The 14,543-nt window shown below is 44.0% G+C and overlaps 2 pseudogenes; both read left to right on the forward strand.

Annotated features, from left to right (window-relative positions):
* Positions 1-1,080, forward strand: part of LOC125533048 — a 32,936-nt pseudogene extending 31,856 nt beyond the window's left edge.
* Positions 1,081-5,110: 4,030 nt separating this feature from the next.
* LOC125525521 lies at positions 5,111-12,331 on the forward strand (annotated as a pseudogene).
* The last annotated feature ends 2,212 nt before the right edge of the window (positions 12,332-14,543 follow it).

Genomic DNA, 14,543 nt, shown 5'->3' on the forward strand with positions numbered 1-14,543 from the left:
CAGGGTAAAATTTATAAGCTGTGAACGTTTCTCTAGGCTCATATTTTAACACGGATTCATCACAAAAATCTTGTCACCATGATTGGTTACTGCAAGGATGGGGAGTACATGGCACTCGTCTACGAGTATATGTCAGAGGGAACCCTGCATGAGCATCTTGAAGGCACGCACGTTGTTCACCTGTTAACTTCAGATTTAAATGTTTCTTGAGATTTCCAATTTGACCAAATGTAAAACTATTTATAGGAAGCAAACACAATGGAGGATGTTCATCGTGGAGACAAAGACTCCGAATTGCACTTGAATCTGCACAAGGTATGCACTTTAGTGTCGAGTTTGTTGTTGTTCAATATTTTATGTTTCCAAACACATGAGCATTAGCGTGTACGGTGATTTCCAGGGTTGGAGTATCTACACAAGGGGTGCGATCCGCCTATAATTCACAGGGATGTAAAGGCCACCAACATCCTCTTGAACGCGAGGTTAGAGGCTAGGATTGCTGACTTCGGCTTATCCAAGCCTTTCATTGGCGGCAATGACTACGTGTCCACAACGACACTCGTTGGCACACCCGAATATGTCGACCCGGAGTACCACGCGACGATGCAGCTAACAGCCAAGAGCGACGTGTACAGTTTCGGCGTCGTGCTGCTGGAACTGGTCACTGGAAAACCCGCCGTAGTGCGGGAGGCAGCACCCATCAGCATCAGTCATTAGTCACGACAACGGATGGCGCAGGACAACATTGAAAGTGTGGTTGATGCACGTATGTGTGGCATTTACAATGTCAACAGTGTATGGAAAGTGGTGGAAATTGCACTAAAGTGCACTGCATATGTGTCGCCGCAACGACCCACCATGAGCGATGTGGTGGCTCAACTGCAAGAATGCATTGAGCTTGAGGAAGGCTGCACCATTAAAGCTGGGAACAATGGCTTCTATATGAGTGGTGGCAGTGACAACCCAGACTTGAGTTATAATGCGTATATTGCTGACCAGTCCAGTGATAGCACTACATTTCAAATTGAACACGATGTCAAGAGGGTGCATGCAATGCCTACCGGTCCTGCTACACGTTGACAACTCCTATAATTGTTTGAGAATTTCGTATGAATGTAACAATAGATTCTATAGTTTTTTTTCTTTCTCTTGAAGGGATCTAGATGAGATACTGAAACATATTGCTTTTGGTGAAGTGAGTGCACATGCTGTACTGATATATCCGAACACATAAAGAGTGAATTATTAGTTTAATTTGAAATAGGACCTTGAGATCAATGTTTATAAGTTTATTGCATGTAAACTATGCCATTCTTGGTTGTTTGTTGCTAATTGACAAAAAATATTGTATGATAGTCACTTCTAAATGTGTTAATTAGTGAGACAAATATATCTAAATAGGTGAATGATTAGAGTAGAAAACAAATATCAATAGACATGGAAGCAGAAAGAGATATGCTACCACATAAAAAATCCATACAACCATGATAATCGCAATCATGCAGGAAAACTTATGTAATCTATATATCAAAGCAGAAAGAGATATGCTGCTACATAACTACTATTAGGAACCCATACTCCAGGTGAAAGTGCATCTCGCCTAGGTGAAGTTTGGTAATTAATGTTGACATATCTCAAGGAACTAATGCCTACTACAGGTTCATTTTAGGAAAGTTCGTTGGGGTGCAAAAAAGGAAATGGAAGGTGACACCCACAAATTTACATGAAGGCAAGTGTTGGTCTAGCCCAAGGATTTTTCATTTTCATTTTCATTTGAGTGATCGAAGATCACATTTAGTCCATAGGCATGCTGATACTATCAACAAGGGAGAGAAAGCCATGATGAGTCTTTTTTTCTCCAAGTGTTTAATGATCAAACTCCAAAAATCCTCAAAAGCCTTCAAAATTCCTCCACTATATCTACCTAACTTTCATACACTTCGGAGTTGCTGAGCTCTTCCAGTCGGAATTGGCAAGTGGTTCACTAGATATAGCCATTGCAAAAGCCTAGTCATTCGGAGCTGCCAACTATTCCATTTTGGAACTGCTGAAGCACTTGGAAAATATCTAGTCGCCTTCTCAGAATTTCTAAAACCATCCAGTCAGAATTTCTGAAGTGTTTACAGAGAGTATGCCACTGACATTGGAGACTCTGAATCACTTCCTTTCAGACTGACCATGCAATATGAAAGTTGCTACCTTTCGTACACATCGAAGCTATTGATCTGATCACTTCGGAGCTTCCGAGCTATGTTAAAATGGCTGCAACGGTCAAATTTCCGGTCCAGTCTATTAATAACCTCACCCACCCCATCTATTCACTCGAAGGAAACTCCACTCCTATCATACATTCTGAGAGAGAACTCCATCTTCTTGTGCTTATTTCAAAGGGCTTTCTTCCTCAACATCCAAGTCAATCCTTCGAGACATAATTCCCCCCTTATCTTTCCATTCATACTTTTCAAATCCACAAGACAAATCTTGATAGAGTCTGAGTGCAAGGGGAGATTATCTTTTGAAACACAAGAGCAAGAGATTCATAATCAAGTATCCTGACGCTACAAAAAAAAGACACATCCGTGATGATACGTTTGTCATAGTAAGTCATTTTTTTTGTCATCCATGTGTTGTCATAGATGTGTTCCATGAGAATATTCACCATTTCATCATGGAACGGTGATCTTCCGTGACCGAAAGTATCGCGTCAAGGAAGCATTTCGTCAAGGGTAAACAACACGTGGAAGCCACCATAACGGGTTGTCATTAAGATATCAGCGTTAACCTCACACATGTTGTAGTGAGTAACTTAGGATTGAAGTTACAGAGCCTCTTCATTTTAACATTGTGTTAATCATGAATCATGACCCAAGAAAAAGAAGTCATGGATCCATAGGTTGTAGCAAGAATGAGGACCAGTTAGAAGGCATGGTAAATCTCCGATCAACCAACCACTCCATGTTTCCTTCTCATCTCTAGCTGGTTGCCATTTACCAGAAAGGCATGCACCATGCTCTAGAAAACCCCTAGTTGGACCCATCGTTGTTTCCCCGTGACACAACCGGCAACTAGATTGTGCCCCCACTCAGCCCACTCTTCCACTTGCCACACACCCTCACCATTGGTGCAGACGTCGAGCAAAGTCACTTGGCTGATGGCGGCGATAGGGCATCCATCATGGGGTGTTGTGGTGGTGTGTCGTACCTGCACAATTGGATGTCGGTTTGGTACCACACGGAGGTGGCCGGTGTTGTGGTCGTCTCTGGAAACATGAGTGGAGCCAGTTCCAGTCTTAAGCACAGTTTGCTGATCTGGTTCGCATGGCGTGGCCAATACCGACATGATGTCGATGCTGGTACGACTTGATCCATCCGGATGTAGCGTGTGAGCGCCTTTTTGGTAGTTGTTACCGCTGATCCACCACTCATGAGGACACCTGTGATTGTGTCGTCATAGTGCTGGAGTGATGACCCTTGCATGGGCTTATTTGTTGGCGCATGGTAGCTTGGTTTGCACACCACATTGTGATAAAGGGCAGCGTTGCATCTCTGTGTGTGTGTGTGGCGATTTTTTAATCGAAGGTGGTAATGGCTATCGCGGTAACGGTCTAGATCCACAACCACACGCCGCTTGGGAGGATGAGCGATGCTGCTCGAGAGTCCCTCCATGGGATTTTGGCAACGCCTATTGTGTCTCTTTTGGCTGGATTGATGGTCCATGTCATGTTTTCAACCTTTTGTTGTCATGGTCATCGACTGCATGAGAATGGCCATGTCCGGACCATCCATGCAAGTATTTGTCTTCATATGCATATGCCATGGGCTTGAGGTCGGCTAGTGTAAGTGACAACTAAGCGTGACGACAGTTTGAAAGTGCTTCTCAAGTACCCAGTCTTGAGCTCTAGGGCGAAAATCGATAGGTCTGACTTTAGTTGCTTGTACCTTGCAATGAATGTGTTTATAAGCTGTTTCCTTGAAGACATCACTCAGAGTTGTCTTTGGGGATGAAAACCCATGATCTGACCATCAATGGTTGGCGACGCGGTGTGTCATTCCCTTTCTCCATGCGCCGCTATCGAAAAACCACTCTCGCGGTTCCTGGATTGCCAAGGGTGGGGCTTGATGTTGTTGCCGCTTGCTATGTGGTGTCGTCCGTTTTTTTTTTTTTGAAATACCCAGCACTTGCTGGTTTTCCATTGATTTAGCGGAAGGGAAGGTTATAAAGTAGATCAAGTGATCCAGTGGCTTAAGAGTACATGTAGCCGAAAGGGTTCAGCTACATACTACCAGTTTCATAAAGGAACTTCTCACGTTACATCCCCGGATGGGTGCTTTATGCATTTTGCGCCTGCCATCCTCCATTGTTCCATGTCGCGTCGACATGCATCTACGATGTGCTTCACGTTTGCTTGCTTGCCTCTGAACAAACGTGCGTGTCGTCCGTTTTAACATGCCTCCTTTTCGAGGTCTTGCTTTTGTCTTTTTTAATATAACATTTTGACCGTGTGCATTTTCCAAGTCTTGACTATTTTTTAATATCGTGCTGGTGTACATATCAAAAAAAAAATAGTATGTTGCAAATATTAACATACTATTTCGTTTACCGAAAAACTTACGGATACCTTCACACGACTCGACGACCTCACCTGTGTTTTATTGTCGGTAACGTAGTGTAATCTTGTTCCTTCTCCAATCCACCACAGCGGCTGTGGAGAAGAAAAAAGTGACAAGAAGAAGAGGGGGCTGCTGGACGTGGTCGACCAGTTCGTGGCTTGGTGCGCCCTCACACAAGAGGAAGTCGCCGTCGACCAGTTGGAAGGCAGTGTCAACTCTCTAGCCCATGTCTTGCCTCAAAGAGAATAAGAATCTCTGCAAACCCATGTCAACTCACATTCTTTTCTTCTGAACCGATCTTGTAGTGGCCTCGTGGGTGGGTACAGGCGTACAGCGACTCGCCGCTTCCTTGGTGTACCCCCGACGTTGGCTAAAGGTTTTAGTACTGGGTCTTGATGTGACAGTCGAACAGAGTTGGCTTAGTATTTAGATTAAGGCTGCGCAAGTTGTCTAATTTTTTTTATCCGAAGGGATTGAGTTGAGGCTGCACATATCACAGACATTTGTCATGTTGGATGCTCCATTAGCTGCTTCTTGCGTGTGCACCAGAGCAATTAACGCCACGACCAATGGCGGCCACGCCGTGGCTGCTCTTTCTCTGCCTCACCGCAGCGGCGTATTCCAAGCTCGTGCCCAGCCCGACAGCAAAGGTACAGTACCTTCAGGCATGCTCAAAGTTTATTCTCATGTTGTCTCAAATGATCACAACGCAATGGATAATTCTACACACCCCGTGATCCATCCATCTCATGGTGTACACTGCAGGATTTATCACCATAGACTGCGGACTGCAGGGCACGGGCTATGTGGACAACACCACCAAACTCTCCGTCTCCGCGGACAACGGTGGCTTCACAGACGACGCTGGAACCTGCCACAACATCTCGGCCGAGTATGTAACTCCGTTGATGGGCAAGAGCTGGTTCAACTTGCGTAGCTTCGCAACCGGCGCGGGGAACTGCTACACGCTCCGGTCGATCGTACCCGGGCTCAAGTACCTCGTCCGGGCCAGGTTCATGTACGGCAACTACGACGGCCTTCATCGGCTGCCCATGTTTGACCTTCACATCGGCGTCAACTTTTGGCGCACCGTGAACATCTCCAGCCCATTCGCGGCGAAGTTCGTGGAGGTCATTGTCGTGGTGCCGGATGACTACGTGCAGGTCTGCATGATCAACACCGGCGCCGGGATGCCCTTCATCTCCGGGCTGGACCTCAGGCCGCTCAAAAAGCAATGTACCCGCACGTGACCGCGGCGCAGGGGCTCGTCCTGTTGGCCAGGTTCAACTTTGGCGGGGACCAAAACACCGGCATCAGGTATGCCAAAGATCATTTTGTGTGTGTGTGTGTGTGTGTGTGTGTGTGTGTGTGTGATAGTACCAAGATCACAAGCTTAATTACCGCTTTTGTTTCCATGACAGTAACCTTACGAAGCTTCTTAGAGAGGAAGAAATGAAGTGGGCGCTTAGAGCAAAAGTGCGGCGTGTTGTACAAGGGGATAACAACACACAATTTTTCCATATGATTGCAAATGGAAAACATAGGAAGAAGAAAATAATCCATCTTGAACAGGATGAGGGTACGATTGTAGGTCATGAGAACCTAAAGCTGTACATCACTAACTATTATAAACAATTGTTTGGGGATCCAGTTGAGAATTTTGTCAGCCTGGATGAGGCAAGAGTAGATGATATCTCTCAACTTCGGAATGACGAGAATGAGATCCTCACAGCTCCTTTTTCTGAGAAGGAGGTATATGAGGCGATTGCCCAAATGAAAAACAATAAAGCACCTGGTCCGGATGGTTTTCCAGCTGAATTCTACAAGAAGTGTTGGGGTATCATTAAAGGAGATTTGATGTCTATGTTTCATGATCTCTTTAATGGGCACTTACAACTTTTCAAATTAAATTTTGGAACTATCACTTTATTGCCAAAGAAGGAGGAAGCAATCCGCATCGAGCAATTTAGACCGATATGTCTACTCAATGTGAGTTTTAAAATTTTCACGAAAGTTGGCACAAACCATCTTACACAGATTGCGCATACGGTGGTTCAGCCAACGCAGACTACTTTCATGCCAGGGCAACATATCCTAGAAGGGGTGGTTGTCCTACATGAGACCCTTCATGAAATCCACTTGAAGAAACTCGATGGAGTGATTTTCAAGGTGGATTTCGAAAATGCTTATGGTAAAGTCAAATGGCCTTTTCTGCAACAGGCCTTGCGCATGAAAGGATTTGATGAAGCCTGGAGAAAGCAGGTTGAATCCTTTGTGCAGGGAGGCAGCGTTGGTATTAAAGTGAATGATGATATTGGTCATTACTTTCAGACGCTTAAGGGATTAAGACAAGGTGATCCCATGTCTCCAATTATGTTCAATGTTGTTGTCGACATGTTGACCGTTCTTGTTAATAGAGCGAAACAAGAAGGCCAAGTAGGAGGTCTAATCCCACATTTGGTGGATGGTGGGGTTTCCATCCTACAGTATGCGGATGACACAATTATTTTTATGAAACATGACCTTGCGAAAGCAAGGAACATGAAGTTAGTGCTTTGCTTGTTCGAACAACTATCCGGACTTAAGATTAATTTTAATAAGAGCGAATTGTTCTGCTTTGGACGCGCCAAGGAGGAACAAGAAAGCTATAAACAGTTGTTCGGATGTGAATTAGGTGTGCTTCCCTTTACATATCTAGGGATACCAATTCACCATCGCAAACTAACTAACAAAGAATGGAAGTGTATTGAGGATCGGTTTGAGAAGAAACTAAGTTGCTGGAAAGGCAAACTTTTATCTTATGGAGAAAGATTAATTCTTATTAACTCGGTTCTAACTAGCATGCCGATGTTCCTCCTTTTTTCTTTGAAGTACCAGTAGGAGTACGGAAAAGATTAGACTTTTACCGATCCAGATTCTTTTGGCAAATGGATGAGAACAAGGCTAAATATAGGCTTGCCAGGTGGGATATAATTTGTAGACCGAAGGACCAGGGTGGCTTGGGTGTTGAGAATTTAGAGGTAAAAAACAGATGCTTGCTGAGCAAATGGTTATATCGTCTTTCGGTAGAGATAGAGGGTGTGTGGCTGCAGTTATTGCGTAACAAATACTTATATGCGAAGTCTTTGGCTCACGTAACGACACAACCCACCGACTCACCGTTTTGTAAAGGACTTATGAGGACGAAAGTTGCTTTCTTTAACAAAGTGGAATTTAGAGTAGGGAATGGGCAAGGAACTAGATTCTAGAAGGATACCTGGTTAGGTGACACTCCATTAGCGTTGCAGTATCCAAGTTTATATAACATGGCACAACGGAAAGATGTTTCGGTTGCTTCAGTGTTACAGTCCAGTCCGCTCAATATTCATTTTAGACGGGCACTTATAGGTCCATGTTGGGATACATGGTTGCATCTCGTGCGTAGATTAATGGATATTAATCTGTCGGATGCCAATGACACGATAGTTTGGAAGTTAACGTGTCAGGAGTCTTCACGATTAAAACTATGTATACGGATTTAATCAATACCGGAGACATCCCAAGGTCTAGCCATATTTGGAGGATTAAAGTGCCGTCGAAAATAAAAGTGTTTATGTGGTTTTTTCACAAAGGTGTCATTTTAACCAAAGATAACCTAGCCAAACGTAATTGGGTAGGGAGTTCCCGTTGTTGCTTTTGTGATCAAAACGAAACAATTGAACATTTGTTTACCAAATGCCTGCTTGCTAGGTTATTCTGGAGAACTATTCATGTGGCTCTTAATGTCAATCCGTCAACTTCAATATCTCAATTCTTTCATAACTGGCTGAACGGGGTGAGACCTCAGACAGCAGCACAAATCAGAGTCGGAGCATGTGCGTTGCTTTGGGCTATATGGAATTGTCGGAATGGCATGGCTTTTAACAGACAACACATTACTAATTTTTTGCAGGTCATCTTCAGAGCGTCTACATGGATCCGTACGTGGTCCTTGCTGAGCCATACGGACCACAGGGCGCACATGGCTTTTGGGTGCAACCGATGGGAAACGGTTGCACGGGATACTTACAACTGATATGGATGGCGGTTCAGTAATAGATTAGGTGTGTAGGCAGCTTAAGCTATTTTAGCCGGCTGTGGCTTTTTTGTTTTGGCCGCGTGTGGCATTGGTTTCTTTATGATATTTTGAGAATGCTTGAGGAGACTTTTGGACCTCTTTGATTTTTAATAAAATGGCTGTGTGCATCAATGTGATGCAGAGGCCGGGGCTTATCCCTCTTTTTCTAAAAAAAAAACCCTTACAGTCTTGCTATATCTCAATCAATACTATATCCGTGAGATCTTACATTGAGATCCGTGTAATTTTTTTCCAGTCTTTTCTTTATCTCTTGCATGTAATGTCACTTGATTGAGACTTGGTTAAATCTGAGTCGACTGAGACCTAGCCACACCAATAATCTTAGTTAATTACTAACCATGAACACAATATCGACCAGGTATCCTGATGATCCACACGATAGAATATGGCTCCCTTGGGTCAACTCTTCATCGTGGACCGAGTTATCGACGACGAGGAAGGTGAAGTATGAAGCCGACAGCCCCTTCGAGGCGCCGACGGCGGTGATGCAGACCGCGATCAGGCCGCGGAATGCCTCGCACAACATAGAATTCGACTGGGAGCCCCAGCTCCAGCCCAACGACCCGTCCCCAGGATACATCATCATCATGCACTTCTCCGAGTTGCAGCTCCTCCCAAGCAACGCTGTGCGCGAGTTCTACATCAACCTCAATGGCAATTTGTTGAACCGAGATGCCGTCAGGCCACCACACCTGTACGGGGACGCTAGCTACAATACCTTCGCCATCCGGAAGAGCTACTACATCATCTCCATCAACGGCACGGCCAACTCGACGCTCCCACCGATCATCAACGCTCTCGAATTGTTCTCAGTTGTACCCACCACCAAGGCACCAACCTTACCACAAACTCCCAGGACGGTATGTGGAATTGTAGGTTGTAGGCACATAAAATTCGTAGATGGACAAGCACACACCTTTTCTTTTATTTTTTCCCGAAAAGCACACACTTTATGAGCGTGGAGTTTTATAAACAACAGTCACATTTCTAAACCTTGAGATCAACATTCAATCAGCCTGTCTCAAGTTACTCCACTCCAACAATAACATTCTAACCAGTATAAAACTGCAGAAACATCCTACTAAACCTGAGTGCAACATAAGACACAGAGTAGTATGCAAATTCTGAAAAAACTGAGGCAATTACTAGGAATTGGCAGAATTCCATTGAGAAACTGAATGCTGCTGACTGCAGTGTCTGCCATCACGGCGATCAAGGCAAAGTATCAGGTGGGTAAAAACTGGATGGGCGACCCATGCGGTCCGGGGACTGTCATGGTGTGGGACAGCTTGACATGCAGCTACGCCATCACGGATTAGAAGAGTGTGAGTAGTTCATATCTGTACGGCTCTTATGTTAGTGAAAATTATAATTGGAAATTTCAAATGTGAAATTGCAACTATGGAGTGAAACTAATCCACTGTATGTTTGCTCTATGCAGCGACCTGTCCTCCAGAGGTCTGAACGGTGATATATCATCATCTTTTGCCAACCTCAAAGTCGTCCAATACTTGTATGTCTTGAGTTATAAATATATTTTAACATCCGTTGAAGTTTTATACAACAACAATGATAAGGAAATGTTTCATGTCTTGCAGGAATCTATCAAACAAGAACTTGGTAGGCTCAATTCCGGATGTTCTTTCGCAATTAACTTCATTGAAAGTTTTGTAAGTCAGGCAACTTTTTTCAAAGTATAAACATTCCCATGAATTACTTCTAGTCATGCAATAGTTCTAGTATTTTTTTTAACAGAGATTTGTCAGGCAACCAGCTCAATGGATCAATCCCCTCTGGACTAGTCGTAAGGGTCCAAGATGGCTCACTCGATCTAAGGTATTTTTTTTCCATTTTAGTTCCCATTCTATACTTTGATATAAAGTTCATAAATTTAATTAACCATTTTCGTTTCATCTTCTGCTAGATATGGCAACAATCGAGACATTTGCACTAATGGCAATTCATGTCAGCCGCCAACTAAAAAAGCTAAAGAGAAGAGCAAGTTAGCAATCTACATTGCCATCCCTACAGTTCTAATGGTGGTCATAGTAGTGGTAGTACTCTTTTGCTTTATAAGACGAAAAGGCCAAGGTGAGGCATTGGCAAGAGCACAACAACTGTCTGACCATTTTACCAATCAGTGATCACTACTAATTCTGGTTGTGCTATTTGTCACCTGTGAAGGATCAATGAACAACTCCGTGAGGCCACGGAACGAGATGATGACCAGCTGCGCGTCGGGAGATGATCTCTATGGGGACAGTTCGCTGCAACTTGAGAGCCGCCGGTTCACTTACGAGGAGCTCAAGATGATAACGAACAACTTCGAGCGAGTACTCGGACGGGGAGGGTTTGGGTACGTCTACGACGGTTTTATAGAGGATGGCACTCAGGTGGCGGTGAAGCTACGATCTCATTCTTCTAGTCAAGGTGTCAAGGAGTTCCTTGCAGAGGTAAAAAAAATGTTTGACTGCAATTCATGGTTCATGACTTCATTGTCAGTATTGAGTGAAGGACTTTTGGAGTGAAATTTTATAAGTTATGACATTTTTCCAGGCTCGGATTTTGACACGGATTCATCACAAAAATCTTGTCACCATGATTGGTTACTGCAAGGATGGGGAGTATTTGGCACTTGTTTATGGGTACATGTCAGAAGGAACCCTCCATGACCATATTGAAGGTATGTAATTTGTATATGAGTATAACTTCATTTTCAAGTGTCTGTTAAGCATTTTAAATGGAAAAAATGTCAAACTATTTGTAGGAAGCAAACTCAAAGGACAATGTTTGTCCTGGAGACAGAGACTCCGAATCGCACTTGAATCTGCACAAGGTACGCACTTCGATATAGTCTGTTGTTATTGAATGTCTAATGTTTCTAGAAACATGAGCACCGGCTGGTATGGGAATCTGCAGGGATAGAGTATTTCCATAAGGGGTGCAACCCGCCTCTGGTTCACAGGGATGTGAAAGCCACCAATATCCTCTTAAATGCGAAGATGGAGGCTAGGATTGCTGACTTCGGCTTGTCCAAGGCCTTGACAATAAACATGTGTCCACTACCACACTTGTTGGCACACCCTGGTATGTCGATCCTGAGGACCAGGCAACGATGCAGGCGACGGCCAAGAGTAATGTCTATAGCTTTGGCGTCGTTCTTTTGGAGATAGTTACAGGCAAGCCGGCTATTCTACAGGAAGTTGCACCTATCAGCATCATCCAATGGGCGCGGCAACACATGTCGCAAGGCAACATTGAAAGTGTGGTTGATGCACGTATGTCTGGCATTTATGATGTCAACAGCGTGTGGAAGGTGGTGGAAATCGCGCTAAAGTGCACTGAATATGCATCGACACAGCGACCCACCATGACCGGTTTAGTGGTGCAGCTGCAAGAATGCATTGATCTTGAGGAGGGCCGCACTCTTGAGGATGCAAATGATGACGCGTATAGTAGCCGTGGTGGTGACAACCTGAACTTGACTTATGATGGTTACTTTGATAATCAGTCTATTGATATAGACCAGAACAACACTGCATTTCAGCCGGAACATAATGTTAAGAGGGTGCTTGCAATGTCAACAGGTCCAATTGCACGTTGATGATTCCCATGTTTGGTAGCCAATCTGGTACAGATTTTACTGACGAGATATTTACACATGTTGCTTGAGGACAAATGTAAACATATCCGGTTTATATGTGGTCACTGGTAGAAAAAGGGCCTGTTGTCCCGGTTCGTAAGGGCCTTTTGTCCCGGTTCTGGAACCGGGACTAAAGGGTCGGTACTAATGCCCTGTCCCTTTAGTCCCGGTTCAATCCAGAACCGGGACAGATGGGCCTCCACGTGGCCTGTGCGCGGAGCCCAGGCAGGAGACCCTTTGGTCCCGGTTGGTGGCACCAACCGGGACCAATAGGCATCCACGCGTCAGCATTTCTGTGGCTGGGGTTTTTGTTTTTTTTTGAAGGGGGGTTGGGGGTTTTGTGGGATTAATTTAGATGTTTCATATATTGTGTTAGCTAGCTATAATTAATAGAGAGAAGTGTCCTCTCTTATGTCCGTGCTTGATCGACGCTACGTACTATACATACGTATAGAGACGACTAGACACGCTAGCTAGCTAGTAAGCAAACGAAGGAAACAGAAGATCGTCATGAACATATATGCATACAGAGAGAAGTGATATCGACCACCTCTCCTTCTCCGAGAGATTGGTCGAACAATAAGTTCTCGTATATCTATCCGACACTACCGGCTACATATATACAATAATTATCTCTTACAAATATAATCATACGGACTCAGGGTCCACATAGTATTCTCCGTCTTCAGCGATCATGTGGTCAAGAAAGAATGCCGCCAATTCCTCTTGAATTGCTCGCATGCGAGCTGGTGCTAGGAGTTCATCCCGCTTCCGTAACATCTAATTTAAAGAAGGGGGTCAATACATAAATATATATGAATGAATGAAACTCAACACAAATGATGGTAATAAAATAAAATTGTAAATGTTGTTATTTACGTACTTCATATTATTCGTCAGTGTAGCCCCGCTCACAGGTCGTGTGGCGGATGGACTCGCAAACGTAGTATCCACAGAAATCATTCCCTTGTTCCTGCCACAACCACTTTATAAGAAATAGAGGTCAATCAAACTGATAAGCAAGAATGCCAAATGGTATTGATGAAACTAGCGCTTGAATCACTAGTAGATGCGCGGAACATGCTACTATAGTACTTACTTTCGGGTCTCTAAATTGCAGCTCCTTCGGCAGTCCCGGAGCTTTTCTGATGAATTTTCTCCAAACCCTACCGGACAAAGAAAACAATTACTTGATATATCAAGAAATGAACAAAGTTGCTGATATGGTGGATAATGATCAATTTAACTTACTTTTCGAGTATTTGAGTCATGTCTGCATAGTCCTGGGGATCTTTTCGTCTTGAGTCTAAGACGGTTACTAGTCCCTGCTCAAGCTTAATCTGTAGGAGAATATAATGGAAACTGCACACGCATGCATAACTCATCAATTACATTACTATAACCTTGACTAATATATAAGGGAACCGAATACGCACAAGACAGTAACACTCACTTGAAGTTGTAAGAAAAGAGTATTATATCTTTGTTTTCATTTATTACCAACGATCGTAGCAAGTTGGCCTCGGTAGCTGCAGCATGAAATTTAACCTGAGTTGCATCTATGAGATATGTGTTAATGAACCCAATATCATCGACTTGTCTTTTCTTCAATTCGGCGATCTTCAATCTGCATAATATAGTGAGGATGATTATAAATACATGCAATGAAAGAGCTGAGCTATATAGAGAGACTTAATGACAGAAGTAGTACTACTTATAGACAGTAGCAGGCGACCGTTGTTTTATCGAGGGCCAATTGATTGAAAAACTGAAAGAACTCCTCAAATGGAACATGCAACAGTTCAATTCCAACGAGGTCATGCTCCTTTTTAACTTTCACATACAAAGTACTCCTCCCCCAGAGTCTCTGCAGATTTTCAAGTACCAATCATGCAATCTTCGCATCATCGTTGATAGAGATCTTTCATCTTTGACGAGAGGCTTCCCGTACTCGTATCTTTGTATCTGCACCTCCATGGGTTCATAATGTACATCGTCGGGCAGGTAATCGGCAAGATTGCTATAACCGGGCACCATCCTCGGATCATTAGCGACGTTGTCGCTAGGCACCTTGAGCGGGGGGCACGATTGCTTCGCTTGTTCGCCGAGCTGGGCAATTTGTTTCCCAGCTCGTCGTTCTTTCAGCCTTTGATCACTGACAGTACTTCCCGAC

This window comes from Triticum urartu, chromosome 1, assembly GCF_003073215.2.
Source record: "Triticum urartu cultivar G1812 chromosome 1, Tu2.1, whole genome shotgun sequence".
Classification (NCBI taxonomy): Eukaryota; Viridiplantae; Streptophyta; class Magnoliopsida; order Poales; family Poaceae; genus Triticum; species Triticum urartu.